The sequence below is a fragment of the Danio rerio genome, chromosome 1 (assembly GCF_052040795.2).
Source record: "Danio rerio strain M-AB ecotype USA chromosome 1, GRCz13ab, whole genome shotgun sequence".
NCBI lineage: Eukaryota > Metazoa > Chordata > Actinopteri > Cypriniformes > Danionidae > Danio > Danio rerio.
The window spans coordinates 14,120,082-14,146,285 of record NC_141021.1 but is presented as its reverse complement, the minus strand read 5'-3'; the positions used below and the strand labels follow the sequence as shown (position 1 = coordinate 14,146,285).

General features: G+C 35.5%; 1 protein-coding gene and 1 long non-coding RNA gene across 17 annotated transcripts in view; one reads left to right on the top strand and one right to left on the bottom strand.

Annotated features, from left to right (window-relative positions):
* The window catches only part of LOC141384915 (uncharacterized), a 547,599-nt gene that overhangs the window by 387,129 nt on the left and 134,266 nt on the right, over nucleotides 1-26,204 (top strand). The gene's annotated exons all lie outside the window — the stretch shown is intronic.
* LOC137495459 (uncharacterized) lies at nucleotides 9,259-15,148 on the bottom strand. 5 transcript variants are annotated; one of them, XR_015476354.1, is made up of 7 exons: nucleotides 15,100-15,148; nucleotides 14,417-14,614; nucleotides 13,788-13,821; nucleotides 12,369-12,424; nucleotides 12,129-12,277; nucleotides 11,941-12,017; nucleotides 9,259-10,618 (listed from the first exon to the last, which is right to left on the bottom strand). It is a non-coding gene; the product is annotated as an uncharacterized LOC137495459 (long non-coding RNA). The 5 variants fall into 5 exon arrangements; XR_015476353.1 differs by having other exon boundaries at nucleotides 14,430-14,614; XR_015476350.1 differs by lacking the exon at nucleotides 14,417-14,614.

Below are 26,204 nucleotides of genomic sequence, written 5' to 3'. Positions count from 1 at the left end.
TCAACCATGTTTGAAGCAAATGAAAGGTGAGTAAAAGATGGCTGAATTATAATTTTGGTTAAACTTTCCAATTAGGTTGCATTTTTGTGTTTTGTCAGTTTTGTCAGTTGATAACTCCTAAATATAGATGGAAATGGGGTCTATAACTGTTTGTGGTTGTCCAGTTTGGACTTCAGAATATAGTTGGAAAGTCATTTGATACTTTCTGTTACCCTTGAGTGGTTAACTTTTTAAGATTGTCCACTTTGGGCTGGACTTCTTTGACCCTGTGTTGTGTTGTAACAAGGGTCACCTATACAGACCAAAAATGTTGTTGTAAGATGTGTTGTGGGATGAGTATCCACACTGTTAGACATTTTAGAGATATTTCATCACTGTTGCCAGCAAGTTACAGCAACTGGCCCTTTGCAGTAATTGACCTGTAAATATGTTTTACAGTAGCAGGGTCTTACCGCAATTTTATTTAGCAGTAAAAAAGCCTTCCCACAAAATTATCTTTTGTTAAAATTCCCTTTACCACCTTCTAATTTTACAGTATGACATATTTTACAAATACTTTTGCTTATCTGATTTACATTTTACACTAGCTGTACATAGCCTGTACATACAAAAGAATGTATGTGGTAATTTAAGTAAATAACTGTAAAATTGCATTTATAAAAAGTCTAACAGTGTAGTTTAAGTGTAGGGGTGTCAATTTTATTTTTTGTTTACGATATTCCTGACACACATTCAGTTAGACGGCAATAACTCAAAAACCTCTTACCCTAAAAAGATCTAAAGTGTGTTTCCTACAAAAAGACAAAGCTGGTTATGTTTCACAGCTGTCTTTCTTTTTTTTCGCTCGACATTTCGAGGACTGCTCCGTTTAAGCCCTTGCAATATGTGTTTAGCCGGGAAAGCTCGCGCTGAGAGAAGCTCTCAGTAAGGGACCGTCGGAAAAGTGCTTCTTTTTTTCGTTTTTCTGCTCCGCTCAGCGCAAGCTCTTCCTGTTGCGAGGCCTAAGTGTGTGTGTGCGTGTGCGTGTGTGTGTGTGTGTGTGTGTGTGTATGTGTGTGTGTGTGTGTGTGTGTGTGTGTGTGTGTGTGTGTGTGTGTGTGTGTGTTTTTGTTTCTTTGGTGCTGTCTATGTTTGTGTATGTGTTTGAATAAGAGACAGTGTGGTACTGTGTGTCTGTGTGTTTACACAGACAGCTTGTTATAGCCTCCCCTCTAAAATATAACCCTGTATATGTAAAGCATCGTCAATGCACCGAGATAACGAATTGAACCGAATCGAAGGCATGATAATCGTAACCGAACCGTGAGACCAGTATAGGTTCACACCTCTATTTAAGTGCTTAACAACCCTAAGTTTCGTAGGCAGAAAGAAGTTGGGGTGGGAACCTTTCAGCACTCCACAATCTGATCCAGATTCTGAGAGTCACGGTCCGATTTTAAATTTATTTTTGACCTACATTTTTTCCTATTTATTTGGCTGTGAAAATATAAATTTCCAACCACCAGAATTAGAGTTTAGTTTAGTTTATTTTATTTTAAAACTTTATTACTCCCCTTGAGTTAATTCATTCTGACATGGCGGTGCTTCACATATAACAAGAATGACACACTTAACACAGTCTTCTTTTGTTTATGATTGAAGCTGGTCACTCTCCAGATGGAGCACAGCATCACTCCACATATTTTAACAATTTAACTCAACAATATTTTAACAATTTAACAAGTTAATCCATACTTGTCCAAATTAAGAGAATTTGGCAGCATACATTCTGTTCATGCGCCTTTCAGTGGTTATTATTTATTTGTTTCTGTTTATGGTTCGTTCTTTCTGCAGATTTCGGTTTAGTTTAAATTCAGAATCGATTTTGAAGTTTTAAGAATTGATTGTGGATCGCTAGAGAAAGAATCACAATGCATTAATCAGTCAATTTTCTCCCACCACTAAAACATAGAGTGATCTTCTGTTCTTGTTTGAATGCATTTGACCACACAACTCCTTACAATGCAAAAGCAATCTACACATAATGCACAATCACATTTCACACCCTGTTTACACCTGTATTTTATAGTAGCATCATTTACTAGAGACTATATTGACAAAAATGCATCTTAATACCATGCAGGTGTAAATGGGGCAGATTTAGGCGGCAAACAGCAGGGCAGCTCGCTAGGTTTTGGAACACAGCTAAAATGTCACGTTAAGAAAGAGAGCGGGAGAGATCCAAACATGAAAAAAAAAAGCAGGAAAAGCTGTCAAATGTAGGTTTATAAGGGATTAGGCTACGGCTCACACCAGACTCCAAAGTTTAGAATGCATTAGTCCTGTTTACACAGGCTTTGGCAAGATTATACTCACACCCACAGAGAGAGAGAGAGAGAGAGAGAGAGAAAGAGAGAGAGCGTGTGCACACTTAAATAACAGGAATTTTGCAGATCGCAGTCACAGATGGTAGGGGCGACACAGGGGGGTTTGACCTCACTGATGGAGGGATATAAAGAGACGAGAGGGGGAGGTAAATAATCGAGGTGGGGGGTTTGATAGAGGAGACAGATATAGTATACTGCGACAAATATAAACAGAAAAAGAGGGACAGAGAGAGTGTTTTTTTTTTCTTTCTCTGGAGTAATCATGAATTGGATTTCTGCAAAAACTCGCTTCTAATCTTCTTCTCTCTTTCCTGTGTAATTGAATTCAGAGAACAAATACGTTGACATGCATCTAAACCCAAAGCAGCTGTATCAGTGTGCACTTGAGGAAGTTTTACTGTCCTGCTAAGTGAGTTTGGGGCTTTTACAGGGTGAATAATAGTTCAGCACTGAACATCTCCTCACGGTCAGTGCATTTGCGTGCTGTTTGCTCCTCACGTATAGCACCTCTAGCTAGAATTCTGTGAGAAATAGTCCTGACCTTTATGACAAAAAAGGGGCTTGGTCTGAGAAGAAATTGATGGAGGATAATAGATTATTACAAACAGCGCTTGCCTTAGGCTGGACTTTTTTTGCTTTTTGGGGGTAACAATGAAAATGTTTTTCCAGAATAAAGCATTTTAAAGGACCCATCTTTTTTTACTTAAAAAATAGTTCAAAGATTATAAAAAATATTTTTTTTAAATCATGAAAAAACTATTTTAAATTAAATTATTTTGATCATTAAAAAACTGTAATATTTCATTTAGAAAAAAAATGTTTTTAAATGTATTATTGCAAATTAATGAAAATTAAATTTAAATACAAGTTAAAAAAAATGGCTAAAAGCAAAGCAATTTTGTAATCATGTGTAATTCTTTTGTTTAACATTTCAAGAAATTCTTATTACGTCATATGTTACTTCACTGTTTTTGTATGTGTGATGACGTGTTTTTTTGATATTGGGTTGCCTTTTAAAATCTGGCAGGGGCAACAGATGAAAATTAGCCCTTGTGGCTAACTCTGGCTTATTTACAGTTCTACTGTTTTTTAATGAGCATTATCTCTGTTAAACAAAATACATTAAAATTCTCTATTTTATTATATTAATAATACTGTATATATTATGTATTGCATTAGTTAATACTATTTAATGTATTGTCTAACTAGAGTCATGAAAAATGGGGTATTACAGTACATTCATGTTGAACTATGGGTTAGTTTTCTCATGGAGAGTGTGAAATACGCCCCAGGAGGTACCTTTTTTTTTTTTTTTTTTTGCAGTTTTTGCAAATCCACCAGAGGTCGTGGTGTTTACTTTTTCAGATCTCAAATTTCTCTCGCGAATGCCATTCACGCATGCTGCTCTCGCTTAAATCTATCAAAGGCTGCTACTGACTGACTGAATGACCGACCGACCAACCAACTGACTGATCAATAACCCCCCTCCCCCATCCACACACACACCCCATTCCCTAAACTTAACCGATAGTGTTTTCAAAAGCACCGATTGACCTGATCACCACGTTTCCTAAACGAAACAACAGTGTTTTAAAAAAAACATTTCAGAAAAAGAAAAGCCCTCGCAGCTGCCTGATTTTCACCATGTTTTCAGATCTTACCTCGTTCTTAACCTGTTATTAATTTTTTTATTTTATTATTTGCCTTTTTTGTTTTACCTGCTTTCTGGAATCGTTCTTCATTGGACTTGAACCTTGTTGTCGCAGTCAACTCCTCTCTGCATCTCAAGTTCTCCGATGTATATGACAAGCTACGGGGCAAACTGGTAACAGCAGAAAAGAGGTTCACACAGAGGTAAATGGCCAGCCAGCAGCGCGAAAAGACACAGAAGCCATCAGCGATGTCATTCCCCTCCTGTAGCATTCGTTTTAAGGATGAAATGCAGCCATACGTACCTCTGGCTACATAATTCAAAGTCTCTAGAAATCTATACAGGGGTACGTTTTCAAAATGAGCTTGTGTTGCCACATTCTAACCTCAACCAGAAAGTACATATTATTCTTTTATAATACTAAAATGTTACAAATGCTATGAATGTTATGATTTCTTTTATACAGCGTACTGCAATAGAAATATTGCAGCATTGCAAACATCTTGCTGTCACTTTTATTAATTCAATGCATGCCTTTTTGTCACAAATGTATGTGAAAAAACAGTTTATTGACAGTAAAGAAAAATTCTCCCACAGAAGATTGCACATTAAAAGTCATTTAACGTCAAGTCCTTCCCAAGACACGTCTTATTTTATTTTATTATTTATATATTTTTTTTGGTGTTCATTTATGCGTTGATTTTAGCATATATAAGCATTAATTTGTCAAGCACCTCCACTGCTGTGATTGCCTCTGGTTATATTTAATACAACTGACAGTTGTGTTCTTGGCTGTTTGAGCTTGTTATCTGTTGACACGAAGTTGAGTTTCTGCCACGTTTTCTGTGACACGCTTCGTGTTTTAACATGAGCAACAGTCTACAATCTGATACATTAAAGACAGCCTTTTATTTAGTCACCATGGTGATTGGTAGATTATATGTTATAGGAAACAGTTTTAAACCATGACAGTTTCCAACTAAAATGTTTAACATGTGCAATAAAAAAGAATAAAGCAATCAAATAGTGTAGTATAGTATAGTATAGTATAGTATAGTATATTTTAAAATTATGATAATTATTTAATTTTAAGAACATTTAATTACAGTTTTGATCTTTAGAATTGATTCAACACTTTTTAACTAAACTTTTAAAAATTATATGTATTGTAGTTAAATTGTATTATCTTATTATCATTTTATTATTTTGTTTGGTTTACTAATAGTTGTATTGCTATTTGTTCATTTTTAGTATTTCTAAATGCATTTGTCATGAGTCAAGACTCAGTTTAATGTATACAAAACATGATGATATTCGAGGTGCTCCCATCAGTATGTTTGGGGCCGATCACTTGAAGCCATATTGGCTGATAACAATCACCGATTACAGGGTCTAATTGAAGTCTTTTATTAATCATGATTTTATAAATGTATATTACAAATATATGAAGACTGCATTTATTGATAAACAACATTCCAACCTAAAACATAGCAGCCTGTGCTTGGTTAGCTAATAAGAACAGTTTAGAACAGAGATGCCCAAACTAGGGCCCACACGCCAAAGTCGGCCCATGAAAACCTTTGATTTGACCCTCCATCCCCTCTGAAAAGGGAAGAATGTTGGGGGAATGCATTTAATGCATATTGTCATTTCTAATTTCAACCTATTCTTTAATTTGTTTGATTTATTGTTAAGCTACAAAACAAGCTTATTCCCATTAATATTTCAATTAAATGTTGTGAATGAATCAGATTTTCTTAATGAACATACTGTTATTGAACAGATAGAGCAAAATTCAGAGGTCATCGGTAAGAAAGTCAAGGAATAGGCTGGCGCAGCTTGACATTAAGCTTAATTTAATTCTGTTAGTTTGTTTTGTTTATTAATAATTGTATTGTAACAATTTATAATTGTATTATTTTGTTTATTAATTTTTAGTATTTCTAAATTCATTTGTCATGAGTCAACACACAGTTTAATGTATACAAAACATGATGATATTCGAGGTGCTCCCATCAGGGTTTTTGGGGCCGATTACTGATCACTTGAAGCCATATCTGCCAATACTGATCACAGATTACAGGGTCTAATTGAAGCCTTTTATTAATCGTGATTTTATAAATGTATATTACAAATATATGAAGACTGCATTTATTGATAAACAACATTCCAACCTTAAACATAGCAGCCTGTGCTTGGTTAGCTAATAAGAACAGTTTGGAACAGAGATGCCCAAACTAGGGCCCATGGGCCATGATAACCATTTATTTGGCCCTTGGTTGGTAATGCATTTAATACACATTGTCATTTCTAATTTGAGCCTAATCTTTAATTTGTTTGATTTATGGTTAAGCTGCAAAAAATATTGTATTGTATATATAAAGTATAAAATTGTATTGTAACAATTTATAACTGTATTGCTTTGTTTATTCATTTTTAGTATTTCTAAATGCATTTGTCATGAGTCAACATGGTATTTAATATACAAAATATGATGATTTACTTTCCCTAAATACCCATAATCAAATATACATTGTGTATTTACAATTCTTCTCTAGCAAAAAATTAAAGCAAGATATATACATATGTCTTTTATAAGGTACACTATATAGTTCTTTATACAGCTGAATTTATTAGTTTGGTCAGAAAATGATGTTATAACTTCAGCTTCCCACAGTTCACAAAAGCTGTGAATGCATCTTTATCATGTGATCAGTTTTGTCCATGCTCTCTGAATGCGGTAGTTAAACTGTGCTGCTTGGTTGAATCTTCTTAAAGCGACTCTAATCTGCTCTCCTGAGGAGCGTCTCTGAAAGCAGAGGATCAACCCGCCAGCTGTTGTCCAATCAGAGCTCAAGAGACCGAGCCAATCACAGAGCACTAATCTGTTTACAAACTTCTTCACATATTGAAATATTGCTGGTACAGTCAGTGACCTTTTGCCAATTTTTTTGGCCGTACTCACACTATGTACAGTTACCTTGAACCAGGCCAAAACAAGCTTGCCCCCCCCTCCCATCTTCCCAGACAGCCCGCGTTCACATTATATTCAGGCCTGGACATGCTTGCGTCATCGATTATGCGCTGTTTAGTAAGTGCTTTCGCTCAGCACAGTGGAGATTTCTTTAGTTATATCATTTAAGTCGTTTGGGATGAAGTGACTTCCAGTCAAATATTTTGTTGAACAGATCAGACACTTTTGACCCTCATAAACAATCATAAAGTCCTTGTGCTGCAGGAGGTGCAGCTGTGGTGCAGTGAGGGGTTTGTCTTTAATAAACTATGACAGTTTGCGTTCATTGAACAGTAAGAATAATTAATTAAATTGAATTTTTTTTACTGTCTTTTCTGCTGATGAAGAGTGATTTTATCACTTTATCAGGTACACCTTACTAGTTTCGGTTTGGTACGAGTATATTTTTGCCTTTAGACATGCCTTAATCCTTCATGTCATAGATTCAATAAGGTACTGGAAATACTCCTCAGAGATAATGGTTTATATTGACATAATGGCATCACGCAGTTGCTGCAGATTTGTCGGCTTCACATCAATGATGCAAATCTTCCAATCCAGCACATCCCAAAAGTGCTATATTTTATTAAGATCTGGTGACTGTAGAGGCCATTTGAGTACAGTGAACTCATTGTCATGTATAAGAAAGTGTAATAAAGAGACTAAGCCGAAAAGATAATGAATAATTGATGAATGAATGAATGAAGGTTTAAGTAGGGGTTTGGTTTAAAGGTTTTTTGGCTATATTTTGTTATACTGTATCTTCATTTAAGCAGGCTAGGGTAACCCCACTGCTAAAGAAACCCAACCTGGACCATACGCTACTTGAAAACTACAGACCAGTATCCCTCCTTCCATTCATGGCCAAGATTCTGGAGAAAGTAGTGTTCAGTCAAGTCCTGGACTTTCTTACTCAAAACAATCTCATGAACAACAAGCAATCGGGCTTTAAGAAAGGCCACTCAACTTAGACTGCCCTGCTCTCTGTCGTGGAGGATCTCAGACTGGCTAAAGCAGACTCTAAATCATCAGTCCTCATTTTGCTGGACTTGTCAGCTGCTTTTGACACTGTCAACCACCATATCCTGCTATCTACGCTTGAGTCACTGGGTGTTGCGGGCACTGTTATACAATGGTTCAGATCTTACCTCACTGACAGGTCATTCAGGGTGTCTTGGAGGGGAGAGGTGTCCAACCTACAGCATCTAAACACTGGGGTACCTCAAGGCTCTGTTCTTGGGCCACTTCTCTTCTCCATCTACACATCATCTCTAGGACCAGTCATCCAGAGACATGGATTCTCCTACCACTGCTATGCTGATGATACCCAGCTATACCTCTCTTTTCATCCTGATGATCCCTCGGTTCCAGCTCGCATCTCAGCCTGCCTGTTGGATATTTCACACTGGATGAAAGATCATCATCTTCAGCTGAACCTCGCAAAAACGGAAATGCTTGTAGTTTCTGCCAACTCAACTCTACACCATAACTTTTTAATCCAGATGGATGGGGCAACCATTACTGCATCCAAAATGGTGAAAAGCCTTGGAGTAACGATTGATGACCAACTAAACTTCTCTGACCACATTTCTAGAACTGCTCGATCGTGCAGAATCGCACTCTATAACATCAGAAAGATCCGACCCTTCTTATCTGAACATGCAGCTTAACTCCTTGTTCAAGCTCTTGTTCTCTCCAAACTGGATTACTGACCCTCTCCACTAGCTGGGCTTCCAGCTAACTCCATCAAGCCTCTTCAACTGCTCCAGAACGCAGCAGCACGAGTGCACTGTAAATTCTAACATGTTCAGTTTACTTAAAAAAAGTTTGGAAACCGATTGCCTTATTTTTGCAATATAAACTTACAAGGAAATCTTAAGTTAAGTTTAATTATTGCCTTGAAGTAAGAAAACTAAAACTTATAAAGTAAACTAACTGTTAAAAATTAAGTAAGTTTAATAGAAAATTCTAGTTAACATACTTGTCATTATTTAGTAATCTTACTTAGGGTTTTATAGTAAGATTACTTTAATAACTCTATTTAACTAATACTGTTCTACCATGTTCAGTTAACATCTTGAATGCTAGTAGTCTCAACATTGTTTTAATCCACCATTTTAAGTAATGTCAACTAAAGAAACTACGTGCAATCGGTTTCCACATTTTCTTCAATTAAACTGAACATAAAATATGTAGTTCAACTTACAAGTAATGACATTATACAGGTCTTAAATGTAAACATTTTATTTGACAAAATTAGCAGAATTTCACAATACACTTGTGATATTTTAGTATCACAATACACTTGTACACAATACAGTTTTGTAAAAACCTGTTGTAAAGTGCTGTAATATACTGTAAACAGCAATACAGACAAAAAATATAATAAACATGTTCAAACCTAAAACACAAGTTTTCGAAAAGGTTTGAAAATCTATCAAAAAAACTTTAAATACTTGACACTTGGAAAAAAGATACTTGAATTAGTGTAATTAAACATGCCATTGCACCAGCACCTTAAACATGGCAGCATATAGACACTCACAGAGGAACAGATATTAAGCTTTAAAGCTAATTTGTTAGACTGTGTAGTTTAGATTTTCTTACAGAAAATATCACATTAGTGTGGTCAAAAGTATTGAGTTTGGTATCAGTCAATACTGAAATATTAAAAATATCCATTTTCCACCAGCATTTGAGTGCTACTGAGCTCGTTCTTAAACACCATTGATTGGCCACTGTGTTCACATGCTCAACAGAAATGACTGTGATTGGCTGTGACTGTCATAGGTTTACCATTTTTCACTGAGTCCAAACAAAGTTACACAGACACTGAAGTGTTTCAAAGCCATGTCGATAGCTGATTTGTTTAGAAGCTAACATATAAGCTATCTGGTGATGAATCGACTGATCGACAGTGCTTTGAAGTTATCCAGTGTCTTTGTATCTTTGCACCTGGTGAACAGTGGTGAAGTGTGGTAAAAATAATGACCTTCAAAGCCAATCAGTCATATCTACTGAGCATGTGAACACAATGGCCAATCAGTTCTTGCAATGTTAGTGGGAAATGGATGGACTTTTTTTTTTATTTATTTCAGTACCGATTGGTACCAAACTCAATACTTTTGACAACCCTATAAATCACAATACACTTTTTTGGTAAAAAAAAAAAAAAAAAGTGTTTTAAACACCAAAATGCTGCAGTCCTAAATGTAACACTGCAAACAGCAACATGTTAAAAAGCAACACTTTGTAATTAAACATGCCATTATACCTGAACCTTTAAACATAAAGCACAGCAGTATATAGGCACTCGACGAATAAAACACATTACGCTTCCCTCCCAGCAAAAGCAACACACATTGAACAAATTCAAATGCATTGCTCAAAGTCTTTGGGTAGTCCGAATTCAGTGTGTAAATCAAAGCAAAAAAAGAGACATACTGCATGTGGCAAAGTCCATAACCACTTTTCCTTCCAGTATAAAGGCCCACATTGCATCCATAATGAGGTTCTTTAGACATCTTCACACACGACAGTCAGCAGGCCAACATCTTCTGCACTGAAGTCCGACTCTACAATTACATCCTATGAATAGAGAAAGAAAAATAAGTAAAGTTTGATATTCTAAATGGCACTAATAAAGCCTGTAGTGGCCAGGAGACCAAAAGCAGAGGTGAAAAAAATACAATTCCTTGTGCTTAATTTAGTAACACTTTAGTAGGAACCAATTACCCTATTAACTAGTTGCTTATTAGCATGACTATTTGTGTTTATAGTACATTTTACATTCAAATGCTTCTTATAAGAAGGCTTTGCTATGGTGCTCCTTCTTCAATGTAGACCAACACGATGGATTTGCCTGTACTGCTTCTACTAGGCTTGTCATGATAGTGGAATTTATTACCAATCCATATAGTAATTTTAAAAACATCCATTTCCTGCTAACATTTGAGCATTGTTGAGTGTCATTTCTGTTAAGCATGTGAACAGAATGGCAAAACAGTGCTGTTTAAAAATGTGCTCAAAAGTGCTTAAAATGTTAGCAGGAAATTTGCTGCTTAAAATTGCAGCAGAGATTGGTACTAAATTCCAGTATCTTGAACATGATACTATTCTAAAGGAACAATAATTTTTTTTTTGATTAAAGAAACACTGTAATGTAATAAAACAAACTGCAGTAAAGTACTTTTAAAACATTTTCAAGAAATTAAATGCAAATGTGTGAGAGACCAATTGGTGCTACATAATCAATATAAATATTTTGTAGGGAAAACTTAATAAATTGGGAACCGATTAATGAATGCATTTGGTTTTGCTAGATTAAAGCAGTGAGTCAAGTTTGCATTATTTAGCACACTTTTTAAAAATGTATTAATAACTATTTTTTAATAAGAAAATTGATGTTTTAGTATGGCTTTTAGAACAAGGGTGCAGCCATCTACAATCCCACAGCAGGTGACTTCACAGGGTTGGTTATAATACGGAGCATCTTTGACTTTGTGGCTTTTAACACTATCTTTTTACATCTTAATCCAGCAGGTTCTTTCAACTGAAATTATAGTTCTCTCAACATATTACATAGGTATTACACTTATTAAGATTTTTTTTTCAAGCTAATCTTCCTCCTTTTCAAAACAAGTGTGTTTAAAAATTAAAGAAATGCATTCATTACTTCACTGGCCTATGAAGCTAACTGACCCTGTGACGGCACAAGCTGCTGTATTTGCAACATAGCAATGCTCTTGCTCCAAAGGCCATAATATAACATCCCTCTTACTTTCAAATACTTACATTAAATGCATTTGTTTTATTTTTATAAAATTGAAAATTTTTATTAATAAGTGAAGTAAACTGGAATGACTGCTTCATTTCCAGTCTAAGAAAGCAGAAACAATAATACTACTTACAAAACACATCCTGAAAATTTCTTTAGACTCATCCCTCTAAAGGACTGAAAGACCCCGGAGAACTGCTGCCAGATGACCTTGAAAAATTAAAGACAGGTAGACATGCATTATAGCCCAATGAAAACATCAAATGCAATTTATTGCAATCAAATGCAAATTATGATTCAAAGATGATGTCACAAAAATACCTTTGAATTAACATGTTGAAAATTTCTTCTAGTTTTCTTCTGCAATTTTCTCCTGTTTTTTTTATTTTTATTTCAATCAAACGAGCAGTGTGTGTCCAATGCAGTGTAGAACTTGGATCTCACATTTCTTCCTGATATTCGATTGAATTCTGCAAAGATCCAATCAAAACATTATTAGTCATTAATAACATTCAAAAACACAAATTCACAAAATCACAAAGTTTTGAAAAGAAAACAAACCTTCTGCAGCACTTGCATCAGCTGGTGTTTCCTCTATGACTTCCTTCTGGATGTCACTGTTGTGCACAAAAACGTAAAGTGTTATTGACATGGCTAAGCGAAATTCTAAAACAAAAAACAGAAATCAGAAACACATGCAATGATACAATGCAATGCCATTTAGCAACAGATGTTACACTTTAACATGACATAGTTAAATGTTCTTGAATAATAAAAGCTGCCAAATACTCCCGGCGCCTGTCATCAAAAGCATGAGCTATACTTGTCACCAAACAGTAATAAACACAACCCCCGATTAAATATAATCATGGCATTGTTGCTGGTGTGCCTTACTTTTATGCGCATTAAAAGTAGAATAAATATTTGTCTCAATTGATGTCTTTAAAAGGACACTGAACTTTCTGACTAGGGTTGCACGGTTTACCGGTACTATGGTAGTATCGTGATACAATGGCTCCAAGATACTGGCGGTGCCACTGTAGTTTGTAAACGGTAGTATTGTCATTAACAGTCTGCCTACAATACATAATGCTGCATGTGAAAAAGTCACTAAAATACACGATTCAGCAACAATAGATCATTGTATTTTAATAGTCTATGGAGCCTTCTAAGGTTGTAAAACTGTAGAATTTGCGCCTTTTATAGTAGCCTATTGCATATTTTGTGATGGTTCATTTTGAATCGGAATTCGTTTATTTCTGTTCCTGTCAATATGATATAATAGCTACAACAACCGTGACAATCTATTAAAAAGAATGACTCATAAAGTGAAATTTTGAATTACTTTGGATTCTTATCCGATAATAAGTGTGAAAAAAGTATGATAGATGAAAAACCCAAAATAGCAACAGGAAACAATTTTTGACCACTTCATATAGCCTAGGTTTGTTGGAAAAATGCTCTTTTCTTTATGTATCTTTATTTTAATGTATTTTTTTTTTGCTGGAATGAATACATTTTAGGTGAAGAGATGTGCAAATACTTTTTTCAACAATAAGGGAATTATTTAAATTCAAGTAGGCCTATAATAACATATACAATATATTATTTCTGACATTTTTCTTTATTTCATGGATTTAAGTTATGAATTACAGTATTGCAATACTACTTGGTATCACCATACTTCAGCTGGTATAGTATTGTAACATAAATTAATGGTATCACAACACAACAACCCTATTTCTAACTAGTCCTCAGATGATTATTCAAATGGACAAAATATTCGGACTATTCTTGATCATGCAGTTCTTTGCTGAGAATTTTGTTAAATGTACTTTTAATGCATTAAACGATTTAAAATTACCCTGACACTCAGTATGGAGACAAGGTAACGTTAATAGAACAATTCATGAATATGTTCTATGGCTTGTGCGGTATTGTTCAAAAAAATTTTCTTTGATGTGTAAGTGCAAAACTTACATTTCCACTGCATATCAGCTCACAAACTGGTAGTCTGAAATAAAAAATAAATAAAGGGTATAATGATATTACAAACCAAATATGCCACTCACAATACTCTAATGGTGTGCTACATTTTAAACAACCTTGTAATTGTTCAAATTTATTTGCCCTAAATTGTTAAAAATTAGTGAAACCTTCTTTAAAAATGCAAACTAACAGGTTTGGCAAAGCCTGTTTCTTTACAGAAAGTTTGCTTATAACAAATGCTTGTTGATGCCTTTGTGTGATATTGAGCAAACAAAGGGATGTTTCTGTGCTTGGTTGTACGAGTTATACCACTTCATCATTAACGTTATCCATCACACATATTCAGTCGCGTCTGGTCAGATTTATTTGTCATTACAGCAATACAAAACACTTAATAACGTAACGGCAACACTGGAATAAACCTTCAAAACGGCATAAAGAAAAGACAAATAGCATATAAAACAAATAAATGAGTTAATTAAATATCTCTCGCATTTTCATAAGTTTAACTTTAAGTTTCATAGGGATTGTTAGCATAAGCACACTTTAGCATCATGTGTAAATATGTATCTGCCTCATACAGTGACACGAATCGTAATCGCATCGAAATCCTAAATTACCTACGACACTCACGGGTCCATTTTGAGCTGAAACTGCTTTATAATGTTCTAAAAGCCTCGGCGGGTTAAAACTGCTGCTGCCCCGGCGATCATGGAGAAAAAAACGACTGGTCTGGTCATGAGCCGCTCGCTGACGCCGGACCGAATCACAGCTGATCTCCTCACCTGCTTCCTGCAGGTGATCTCATAAAAGTAAATCTTAAAAAAAAAACACGCATATTTTCGTCACAACAAGCGCCACTAAAGTTCAGCGATAACTAACGTTACTGTATTTGTAATGCGGATAAATAGGTTTCGTTTTCTTTTTTAAAAATGTAGACCTACAGCTATGTGTTAACTTTACATCTATTTGAACGGATCATTGCGCGCGCTCTTGCTCTCTCAGTGCATCATTTAAAATGGCGCGGCCCACTCTTTTAGAGCATAACGCCCACTTTACAAATTACTACTAACTTTACAAATTATTAATAGTTATTAAAAAGGACTAAGCAGCTAAAAATAGCTTATCTAGTAAAGTAGACAGTATTGCAAATAACGTGCAGTGGTCAAAACGTTTAGTCACAACATCATGGGCTATTAATTAGTTCACAAAACAGCAAACAATTTCACAAAGTGCAGGAAATAAACAGATTACTGATACTATACAAATAAAATCAAAGTAGTAATTAAAACGAAAAGTTTACCTTGATTTACAGCAGTACATCTTCTCAATATGAAATCCTGTCCTTCAATGGCGGTGCTGGGTGGCGGTTGGTTGTGACTCGGGATGGGGGATGGGAAATCACCACCCAGTACGCATGCGTAACAGCATGGCTTAGCCCTTATAAGCAATTTTACTCAAATTACATTAGTTATGGGAACTTTATACCTTACTATGTCAGCAACACTAATGCATTTCTAGTAAACTCAACAATTAGCTTAAAATTAAGTAAACACACTAGAATTTTGATAGTAAGGAATACTATTCGCATTTACAGTGTGGTCTTCAATGAACCTAAACTAGCACATGTCACTCCGCTGCTAGTCCGTTTGCACTGGCTGCCAGTTGCTGCTCGCATCAAATACAAAGCTCTGATGTTTGCCTACAAAGTGACTTCTGGCCTTGCTCCTTCTTATCTGCTCTCACTTCTGCAGATCTATGTGCCCTCCAGAAACTTGCGTTCTGTGAATGAACGTCGCCTCGTGGTTCCATCCCAAAGAGGGAAGAAATCACTTTCGCGAACGCTCACGCTCAATCTGCCCAGTTGGTGGAATGAACTCCCTAACTGCATCAGAACAGCTGAGTCACTCGCTTCTTTCAAGAAACGACTAAAAACTCAACTATTTACTCTCCACTACACTTCCTAATCTGCAATTGCCTCTCTGAATATCACACTAACTGTACCAAAAAAAATAAAAAAATAAAAATAAAAATACTACTAATACTTCCCTTCTTAGACTTTACAGACCTGAAACTTGCCTAAAGCACTTATTCATTGTTGCTCTTAGTTGTGTAAATTGCTTCCTTGTCCTCATTTGTAAGTCGCTTTGGATAAAAGCGTCTGCTAAATGACTAAATGTAAATGTAAATGTAAACATCTGGTGTATCCTGGTATATATATATTTTTTTTATTTTATTTTTTTTCTTTATTATAATTTGTGATGTAATATTATAGTTTATTTATTTATATATATTTTTTGTAATTTGATTTAAAATATCAAAGCTATAGACTATATGTGAATGTGTATACATGTATTTATGTGTATATATGTATATATGAACGATTGTGTATGTATACATATGCATGTATGTATATGTTGGCATATATGCGAGAGGAGATCCTGTGATCCGGAAGTGTATAAAAAGGAGCACCTGATTATGATGAACATTGTCTGATGAAGAGCCGGGTGGCTCGAAACGTAACACGCTCTGTGTCAGCCTTTTTAATTTAATAAATTTGTATTTTTGGAGCCTTGGTGTTGCCGCCTTTGATTTACATTTAAGAAAGTGTGGCATGAAAATATTACACACCATTACACCACCACCACCAGCCTGAACCATTGATACAAAGCTGGATGGATCCATACTTTCATGTTGTTGAATCTTCTATTGTTCAATTTTGCTGAGCCTGTGCGAATTGTAGCCTCAGTTTCCTGTTCTAAGCTGACAGAAGTGGCACCCGGTGTGGCCTTCTACTGCTGTAGCCCATTCGCCTCAAGGTTGGACGTGTTGCTTGTTCAGTGATGCTCTTCTGCATACCTCGGTTGTAACGAGTGGTTATTTGATTTACAGTTGCCTTTCTATCAGCATTCTCTGGCCAGTCTCCTCTGACATCTGGCATTGACAAGGCATTTTTGCCCACAAAACTGCCGAAATGGTCTGAAGTACTCATACCAGCCCGTCTTGCACCAACAATCATGCCATGTTCAAAGTCACTTAAATCCCCTTTCTTCCCCATTCTGATGCTCGGTTTGAACTGCAGCAGACCGTCTTAACCATGTCTGCATGCCTAAAAGCAACGAGTTACTGCCATGTGATTGGTTGATTACAAATTTGCATTAACAAGCAGTTAGAGAGGTGTACCTAATAAAGTGGCCGGTTAGTGTAGATAATTATTAGTGTTAATAAATCATTTTAATTTGCAATTATTTTTGTCACAGTAGTGAGCACTATAGACTTTGGACTTTAAAATATATTTCCACTTCATTAATTCATAAATCTAATCTAATCAAATTGATAAAGTTCAATAAATAAATAAATAAAAAGTCTAGATCTTGTAAATAAATCACATTTGAACAATTGTTTAAGATTAATATTTGTAATGGCACCAAGACCTCTTTATTGACTGAACTTTTTTTGTCATTCTGTTAACACTCGGTCAGTTCATCTTGTCTATGCGTGTCCACGTCTACCTGCAGAGTAAACAGGAAATGGGGAGCATATAAATGCACTGACTTGCCATTGAAAAGGTCATAGTGGTGACAGGAGTTGATAGAGATCCAATAGCGAGGACGAGAGGACTGAGCTAGCATAAAACTAGCCGATTACTGATACATTACAGGGACAGAAGAACAGTACAAAAACACTGAGATTACAAGACAAAAGCCCCTATTTTCTCCTGCTGTTTCACAATAATTACACACAGGGCAAAGTGAGAAGATTACCCATAATACTCTCCTGCTGAAGCATTACAAGACCAGATGAAGTTTGATGGCCCTAGTGATAGTAATTAATGTTTACCCGGTCTGAAGAGCCGTCTATTATCAACAACAACCATCTCAGATATTTTTGGTGCTTCTTTGGAGTGTAGCGATATACTGTAAAAAATAAAAAAATGGGTTTCACAATCAATTTATATTGGGACAACATAAAGGATTAAAGTTAACATATTATTTTTTGTCAATTTAAGTGGATTGAACGTAAAACGATTAAAGGTGCAGTAGTTGATTGTCTTCAGAAACATTTTTTGTTGTGCTGGTTAAAAGTCTCTTCACAGTCCAATAGTAATGATTACTGTAAATGATCTAAATGTGTTAATATGTATTTTTATATTCTGGGTAAAGCATAAAACATTGTTCATCCAATTAAATAGAGTCGGACCGTCATCTCCCTTAATTCCGATAAGCTGGTCAGACTGTGTCAACAAATGTAGATTCCATAAGGTGCCGAAAGACAGCCGAGCTTGGGCCGATTACTGTAAAGCCTGGCGCGGGTATAATTCGCTCTAAAGCGGCCGCGCGGCCACGAGACGGACCGGGAGAAATCAAAAGCTGAATTGAAACTTTTAAATACCTGAATCAATATCGGAGTTACTTTAGCACGCTGGAGGAAGGACGACACCATGGCTGAAGTATTACTGTTAGACAGGTAATGTTCTGTTTTGAAATTATTTTATGTTTGATTGTGTTTTGTTATGAATGACTTATATGCACAGACGTGTTGTTCAGCCACTGAAATCTCCTGGTGAAAGATTGATGTGATTATTTTCAGTTTCATAAGGTTCTTTGACAGCATCTATAATGTAGATTTATATTTAGTTTAACAACAAAACACCAGTAAATAGCGCTATTCCGCCTAGCCTGCTTTACTGAGCTGAAGTTGCTTTTATATTCACATTGGGTCATTTTTGAACAATGATAGCCTTCCTATACTGTTTACCATGCTACTCTGAATATTCGCTCTGAAATAGCATGTGAGTGTGGCTAAGTATAATAAATGTAATTCCTGCACGGTGCTGGCACTAACTAACTGGCGAATGACCTGAACTAGTGAGTTGTCTGTCGGCTGTTGCGCGCTGGCGATTTCAGGGGGTGTGGCTTTGAATCACAGTCCCTCCCCGCCGTCCAAAGATAATATGCTAATCGATTAGCTTTTTGGCAGATCACCTACTGCACCTTTAAGTTGTTCCCCCCAAAAAAGCTCAGTATTGAAACAGTGTTTCAGCTCATTTTAAATAATATGTTTGAATAAGCAGCAAATGTCATTTTTGAGTGATTTAATTTCGTTTTATTTTCGTACAGTAGCATTAAAGTCCATATGAGATCAAAATTTAAAATGCTTATTCTTTTTAGGTGAACAATTAATCCATCCAAGTTAATCCAATGAAAAAACAAATGTTTTGGTAATCTTTAATCAAAGTCTGATCATTTGTTTCTAGGTTTATAGTTGTCACAATTATCAGCGATCTACTACCAGAGATCTACAAATCCGCCATTTCATGGACTATAACTCCATACATGCACTCCGCTGCACACACACATGTTCCAGATCCTGACTTATTACTCTCTCACAGCTGAAGCTGCTTACAGACTGATTACTTGGACTATAAGAACCTCTCTCCAACACACAGTTGTTGCTGGGTCGTGTTATCTGTTCTAGTGACATTACAACGCGTTTCCCTTGTCTTTATTTACCGTGTTTTTGATCCTTGCCTTGTTTATTTATTTAATCCTGTTTGCTGCCTCCCTGCCTATTGACTACAAATCTGAATTGACTCTATACATCTGTTTGGCCCTGAGTTGACCATTGCTGGCCTAACCTCCCTAATAAACCTGCATGTGGATCCGCACTGCTGTTGTCAGTGTCACTTCCCTGATTACAGTAGTGTGGTGTAGTTCTGTGGTGACATCAGTTAAATGGATTCAGCCACAATATTTTTAAGCAGCACGCTCTTTACTATTAGTTGTTTATAGCCCCTTTCACACATCAATACCAGTAAATATCTGGAAAATTACTTGACTTTATCGGTCAATTTAAAAAAAGTGCTGTTCACAAAGGCAAGGTCGTTGAGGAATTTTTCCAGAAAAGACAATTCGCACATCTATTCCAAAATATTGGTAAATTCTGACATCATTAACCAGAAAGAAGCTCTAAACGGCTGCAATTGTATTTGTAAACATAGAGGAGATCGAGCTTTTGTTGATGGTTTCACTTTTATTTATACAAAGCAATTCCGGCAGTACAAAATGTTAAAAATAAGAATAAACAAATTTTCATATCATGATTTATTTCATTACTGCTACACTCAAAATCCATGATTCACATTATTTTAGATAAACGTTAAAACATTAAAGAAACACCGGAAGATCTAATTCTTTATTTATTTTACTTTGTGTAATTAATTTTAATTTATGAATCAGGAACACTTTTCTTTGTAATAGTTTTTTATTCAGATTACCTCTTCTACGTCAGTCATATACTTGCTCAAAAGGTACTTTTCCATCCACCTATTTTTATGCGCATTTTTGATATGGAAACACCAAGATGTGCATCAATTTTGAAAACGAGCATAAAAAACATATGCGCATAACTGAGTAGGATAAACTTTTTATTCGATAAGAAAAGATGTGCATAAACTACAATGGAAACATTTTTACCGAACAAATTCTAGTATGCGCATTAAAAAAAGGCATGTGATTTTGTTATAATAGATCTTGTGATGATGAAAATGCGTGTGATTGGATAAACCAGAAGGCTGAGCATGCTATAAAACTCCTGCAATGTTGTTTTGGTTATTGTAAAACACCTTAACCATGTCAGTATTAGTGTTATTATAATATTAATGACCTCCAGAATCAAGAGCGTCTGTGCCTCACGTCTCACGCCTTCAAACGTCACCGCATGTTTACTGCGTGTCAGGATTGCCTGGCGCAAGTCATTTATAAATGAATAAAAAAGATTCAGGCAGCTTCTCCTACCACAGCAAATTTCATTTTTACTATTGATATTTGGCACTAGTTAATCAGGAAGTGCTGATTTTGTTTGCTTTGACTCGTTGGATGGAAATGCAGCTTTATTCACACGTCTTTTATGCGATAATCCAGCCTGATCTCACGAGGAAACATAAGTATTTTGCGTTTTGTCTGTTTAGTGGCTAATTTGTATGAATTTATATGAGTTCAGTCGTATGAAAATGTACAACTTTAAAAAGGAGGCGTGACACCCAACCCCACCCCTAACCCTAACCGATAATCCAGTTTTGCTCATAAAGTTAATTTACATTTTTGGATGGAAACATAGCCAATGTCTTGCTACTGCCGAAGTTATATCTTGATTTATGTTCACTAATTCGCAACTTCAGCTGACATGACTTCCCTATATATATTTTTATGTATTTAATGTGTTTACTAACATGACAAACAATGAACAAAACATTTATTGCAGTATTTAGTCATATTTGTCACCATGTTAACGGTGCTTTAACTAACTTTACCCAGCAAGAGTTTGGATTTTAGCTAATGGTGTAATGGATTTACTAGTAGAATTTGGATTTTAATAATGTAAAAATAACACAGAATTCCGCAGATATCCGCAGATTTTTAGCCTATCATTAATTCTGTTTATTTACTTAAGTTAATGTGTGTAAATCTATATTTATTCAGTTTTTAATTTAATTACAGTAATATTATTGACTAATATGTAAATGTTCATCTGATTTATGTACAGTACAGTTTGTACAGTAATATTTTCTGTCTTTTACTAGATATATTAAAAGACAAACTTGCTTTATTTACCAAATAAAGTGAATCTAATTGGATTTGATTTTTAAACATTAAATAAAAGTTTAAAAGATATTATTTTTTATTTGATATATTAAGGTTTAGTTATGATACTCCCAAAATAATTCTGCAGAAATCCGCAGACTTTTACCAAAATTCTCAGCAGAAATAGCAAAAAACGTCCGCAGATTCCGTCTGGCCCTACCGATGACCCTGTGTTATTAGCTTCAGCGGTTGTTATCTGGGAATAACATACCATTAAATTTCTTTTTCTTCTTCTTCTATTCCTTCTATTTTATTGTTTTTATTTTTATTTATTTTACTCTCAAAGTCCCAGTAGCTGCTGTGTTGACTTGCCTTGTATGAATGACGAAACTACATGCTTTTAGTTTATATTCTAGGTCTGAATCTGAGCTCTGTCTGTTTGTTTTGGTGGTTATTGAGGTGCAGGGGAGAAACATATTGGCTAACTGAAGGTCGTGTGGTGAAAGTCCTCAGTTATCAAAAGGCCTATTAATGAATTGTTTATTGATGTCGGAGTAATGGAGACTTGACTGCTGCACTCTTATCAGTAATTGAAAACAAACAACAAAATTCAGCCAAATTATACAATTACTGAGATATATATATATATATATATATATATATATATATATATATATATATATATATATATATATAGTTGTTTGACTATTCTAAAGGCAGTTATATGTGGCACGGTATGACGTTACTTAAACATCTGTTTTCAACTTAAATATATAATAAAATCTGTTTAAAATACTAGATTCTGCTTGCTTCTGTCACAACTGTGTTCTATTTTCAGTGCCATATTCCCATGTTCCTGAGTTCCCCTTGATGTTTGACTTTGTCATCAAATATATATACATAATTAGATGATTGCATTTTCAAAAAAAATGTTCTTCAGTGAGTTTTCTATTTATAAATTAGTCCTAAAGGATCACGATTTCCACTAAAGGATTCAGCAGCAAATAGTATCTGTTTGGATTGTATTAAGAATCTTTACCAGTAATTGTCATATCAGTGTATGTGACAATAAATAAAGTTGAATGCATTTTTACACCTTTTAGAAGTAAATGTATACATAAATAAAAATTGTTTAAATTTGAATTTTAAATTACCTGACCTTATCTCTGTTTTATAGTTTTTATACATAAACCATACATCACCTGATAAAAGTCTTGATGCCTATCTAAGTTTTAGGAACAACAAATAATAACTTGACTTCTAGTGGATTTTTTAATATCAGAAGTTTCTTATACGAAAGGCAAAGTTCTCTATATTACACTTATTTTACCAAAATAAAATATGATCATGCCTTGATTATTTATTTATTTATTTATTTATTTTTAAATTAAGACAGTAAATTTTGACTTTGCTTAGACAAAAGTCTTGTCACTTAAATAATTAATATTGTGTATGACTACCATAAGCTTGAACCACTGCATCCATTCACCTCTGCGATTACTTATTAATAAAATAATTTGGAATGACAAAGATAGCATTCTTGCAGGACTCCCAGAGTTCATCAAGATTTTCTGGATTCATCTTCAATGCCTCCTTCATCTTACCCCAGACATGCTCAATAATGTTCATGTCTGTTGATTGGGCTTGCCAATCCTGGAGCACCTTGACATTCTTCGCACTATCTTTCTGTAGATTTTGCCATCTCCTGTGGTTTGTAATGTAATGAGCAGCACAAATGTCTTGATACCTCAGAGTATTGATGTTACCATCCACTCTGCAGATCTTTTGCACACCCCCATACTGAATGTAACACCCAAACCCTGATTTTTTCTTCACCAAAATGGACTGCTTTCTGTTAGAATCTTTGGTCCATGCAGGATTCAATAGATCTTTTGCAGAATTTGTGATGATTGGGATGCAGTTCAGCAGATGATTCATCAGAAAAATCTACCTTCTGCTACTTTTCCAAATGATCAGCTAGAAGTCAAATTATTTTTTGTTGCTCTTACAACTGGGATCAATGAAAAGACTTTTGTCAGGTAGTGTACATCAAAAGTTTATTGATGCATATTACAATTAAACTAAAACAGCTTTACATCAGTTGATGGATATTTATGCAAGAAGAGCAAGCAAAACAAAATATGGGATAAAAACATGAAGTATAGCTACAGGTATGAAACAGTAAAACTTACTTTATAGGATAGAGTATAATGCCGTACGTAGAGAGAAAGCTGCAATATGAGATACAAGCACCATATCGAAAATCATATACAGTAGATTGAAGAGGTGGAAAGTGTGTTTTGAGAGATACTTACAGAGACAGTGGAAGAAATGTGAAGAAAGAAAGAGGACAGCTGGAAAGCAAACTGACATTTCTCTTAAAAGCAGCGTATCTCTCTATAAAGTGATTGGCTATGCAGAGGTGAAATGTTCTGTTCTCGCGCTGAATAAAATCACTCCGCCAATTTCCAACCTGGCAGCTTCCACAGATTCCTTTAACCTCATCTCTCTTTCTCTCTTTCCCATCCCTCCCCTCCCTCTTGTTCTTTTGAAAATTGCTAGCAACATGACAGAAATACGGGTTTCTTTCCAGAAGGCCCGAGGGGTTGAGCGGCATAGGCGCAGGAAGGATGAGCTTTACAGGAGTAAATGTTTTAATTTGTTCAAAAACTATCATTACCATGTGACATGGACAAGGCCTTTCTGTCTGCGTTTGCGAATGCCGGCGTTTTCATAAAGAGCTTTTCAGTTTATGGCTATTGATATTCAATGCTAGTCATTGTGTGTGCGGTTTGAATCATGAGGGAAATGCAACTCCGCCGACTACTTCACTGATTCCGAAATGCAGTTAAGGGTCTCAGAATTGTCACCTAAGTGATATGGATTGAAGTAATATACAAAAGTATATATATATATATATATATATATATATATATATATATATATATATATATATATATAAAAATACAGTGGGCGCCTGCACATTAAGAAAGCGCCAGTGGATAGTTTGACAGATAGGAATGCACAAGGTTCATTTTAAGGGTGGGGAATGGGCTGGGATAGTTTGAAAACAAGAATACAGATAATGAGTTTTTCGAAAGCACAACTGTGCCCAGAGAAACTCTCAATGGTCAACAGAAATACACTGGAGTAAATGATAAGACATTGTTCCTCTGCGACACATCATTCCCATTGAAAATCAATGGATTCATAGTGTTCTCAAGCACAGTGTGAATTTTAGTGGGCATGTATCTCTATTAGATTTGGTCAGGGAACTTTTGGAAACTTTTTTTTTTTGTTATTTGATGGTAACTTGCATTTACTGTAGGTGAGGTAATCATTCGGCGATGTATCTGTGCAACCATTGAAAACTAAAGCTTCTAATTATTAATATCTCACTACCAATTTCAAAGGCAAATGTAGTACAAAAAAGTATGTGTATGCAAATATAAAAAAACAATGATAATTACTCGTTACAACCGGTATGCAGAAGAGCATCGCTGAATGCACAACACGTCTAACATTGAAGTGGATGGGATACAGCAGCAGAAGACCACACCTGGTGGCACTCCTGTCAGCTAAGAAGAGGAAACTGAGGCTACAAATTGCACAGGCTCACCAAAATTGGACAATAGAAGATTGGAAAAACGTTGCCTGGCTGATGAGTCTCGATGTTCTGATGGTAGGGTCAGAATTTTCTTGACACACTTTGGGCCCATTAGTACCAATTGAGCATTGTCAACTCCACAGCCTGCCTGAGTACTGTTCCTGACCATGTTCATCTCTTCATGACCACAGTGTACCCATCTTCTGATGGCTACTTCCAACAGGAGAATGCACCATCTCATAAAGCATTTTTTTTTTTTTTTTTAATTATTTTTAAAACATTTTTTTTTTAAATATGTATTTTTTGTTTGTGCATATTTTATGACTGGGCATTTGTATAGAGCTTATATTACTCAGACTTGTATGAATAAAAAAGTTTAATATTAGTTGCTACATGCCCCTTAAGCATTGTGGTAATTCAAAACTGTGTGTGTGTGTGTGTGTGTGTGTGTGTGTGTGTGTGTGTGTGTGTGTGTGTGTGTGTGTGTGTGTGTGTGTGTGTGTACGTGTGTACGTGTTTTTGTGACATATCAGGACACAAATCTGTATAATGACATAGGTATGACACAGGTATTACAAAAAAGAGGTGAAATATGAGGACGTTGAAAGGTGAAACATTGGTGACGTCCTCATTTCTCAAAATGCTTATAAATCCCACAGGATGAGTTTAATCAGAGAGTAAAGCTGCACACAGTCTCCTGTGATGGTTGGGTTTAGGGGTGGGGTGGGGTGAGGGCAATACAATATACAGTTTGGACAGTATAAAATGAATGGAAACCTATGTAATGTCCCCTCTTTTCACAAAAGCAAACATGTGTGTGTGTTTTGGTTTATATAATAGTTCTGCAATATAATGTCTTTAAAATACAATCCATTTTGGTTGTTGAATCTGATTGGCTTAGAGGTCATTTTAATGTTGCAACTTTTACTGAGTTTGTAGTTTTAATTGAATTGATTAGCAACTTGGACAGCACAGTTGCTCAGTGGTAAGAACTGTTGCCTCACAGCAAAAAGGTCGCTTGTTCGAGTCCCAGCTGGATCAGTTGGAATTTCTGTGTGGTGTTTGCATGCTTTCTCCATGTTGGCGGGGGTTTCCTCAGGGTGCTCCAGTTTCCCCCACAGTCCAAAGACATGTGCTATAGGTGAATTGAATAAATTAATCTGGCTGTACTGTATGAGTGTGTGTGTGAGAATGCGAAAGTGTATGGGTGTTTCCCTG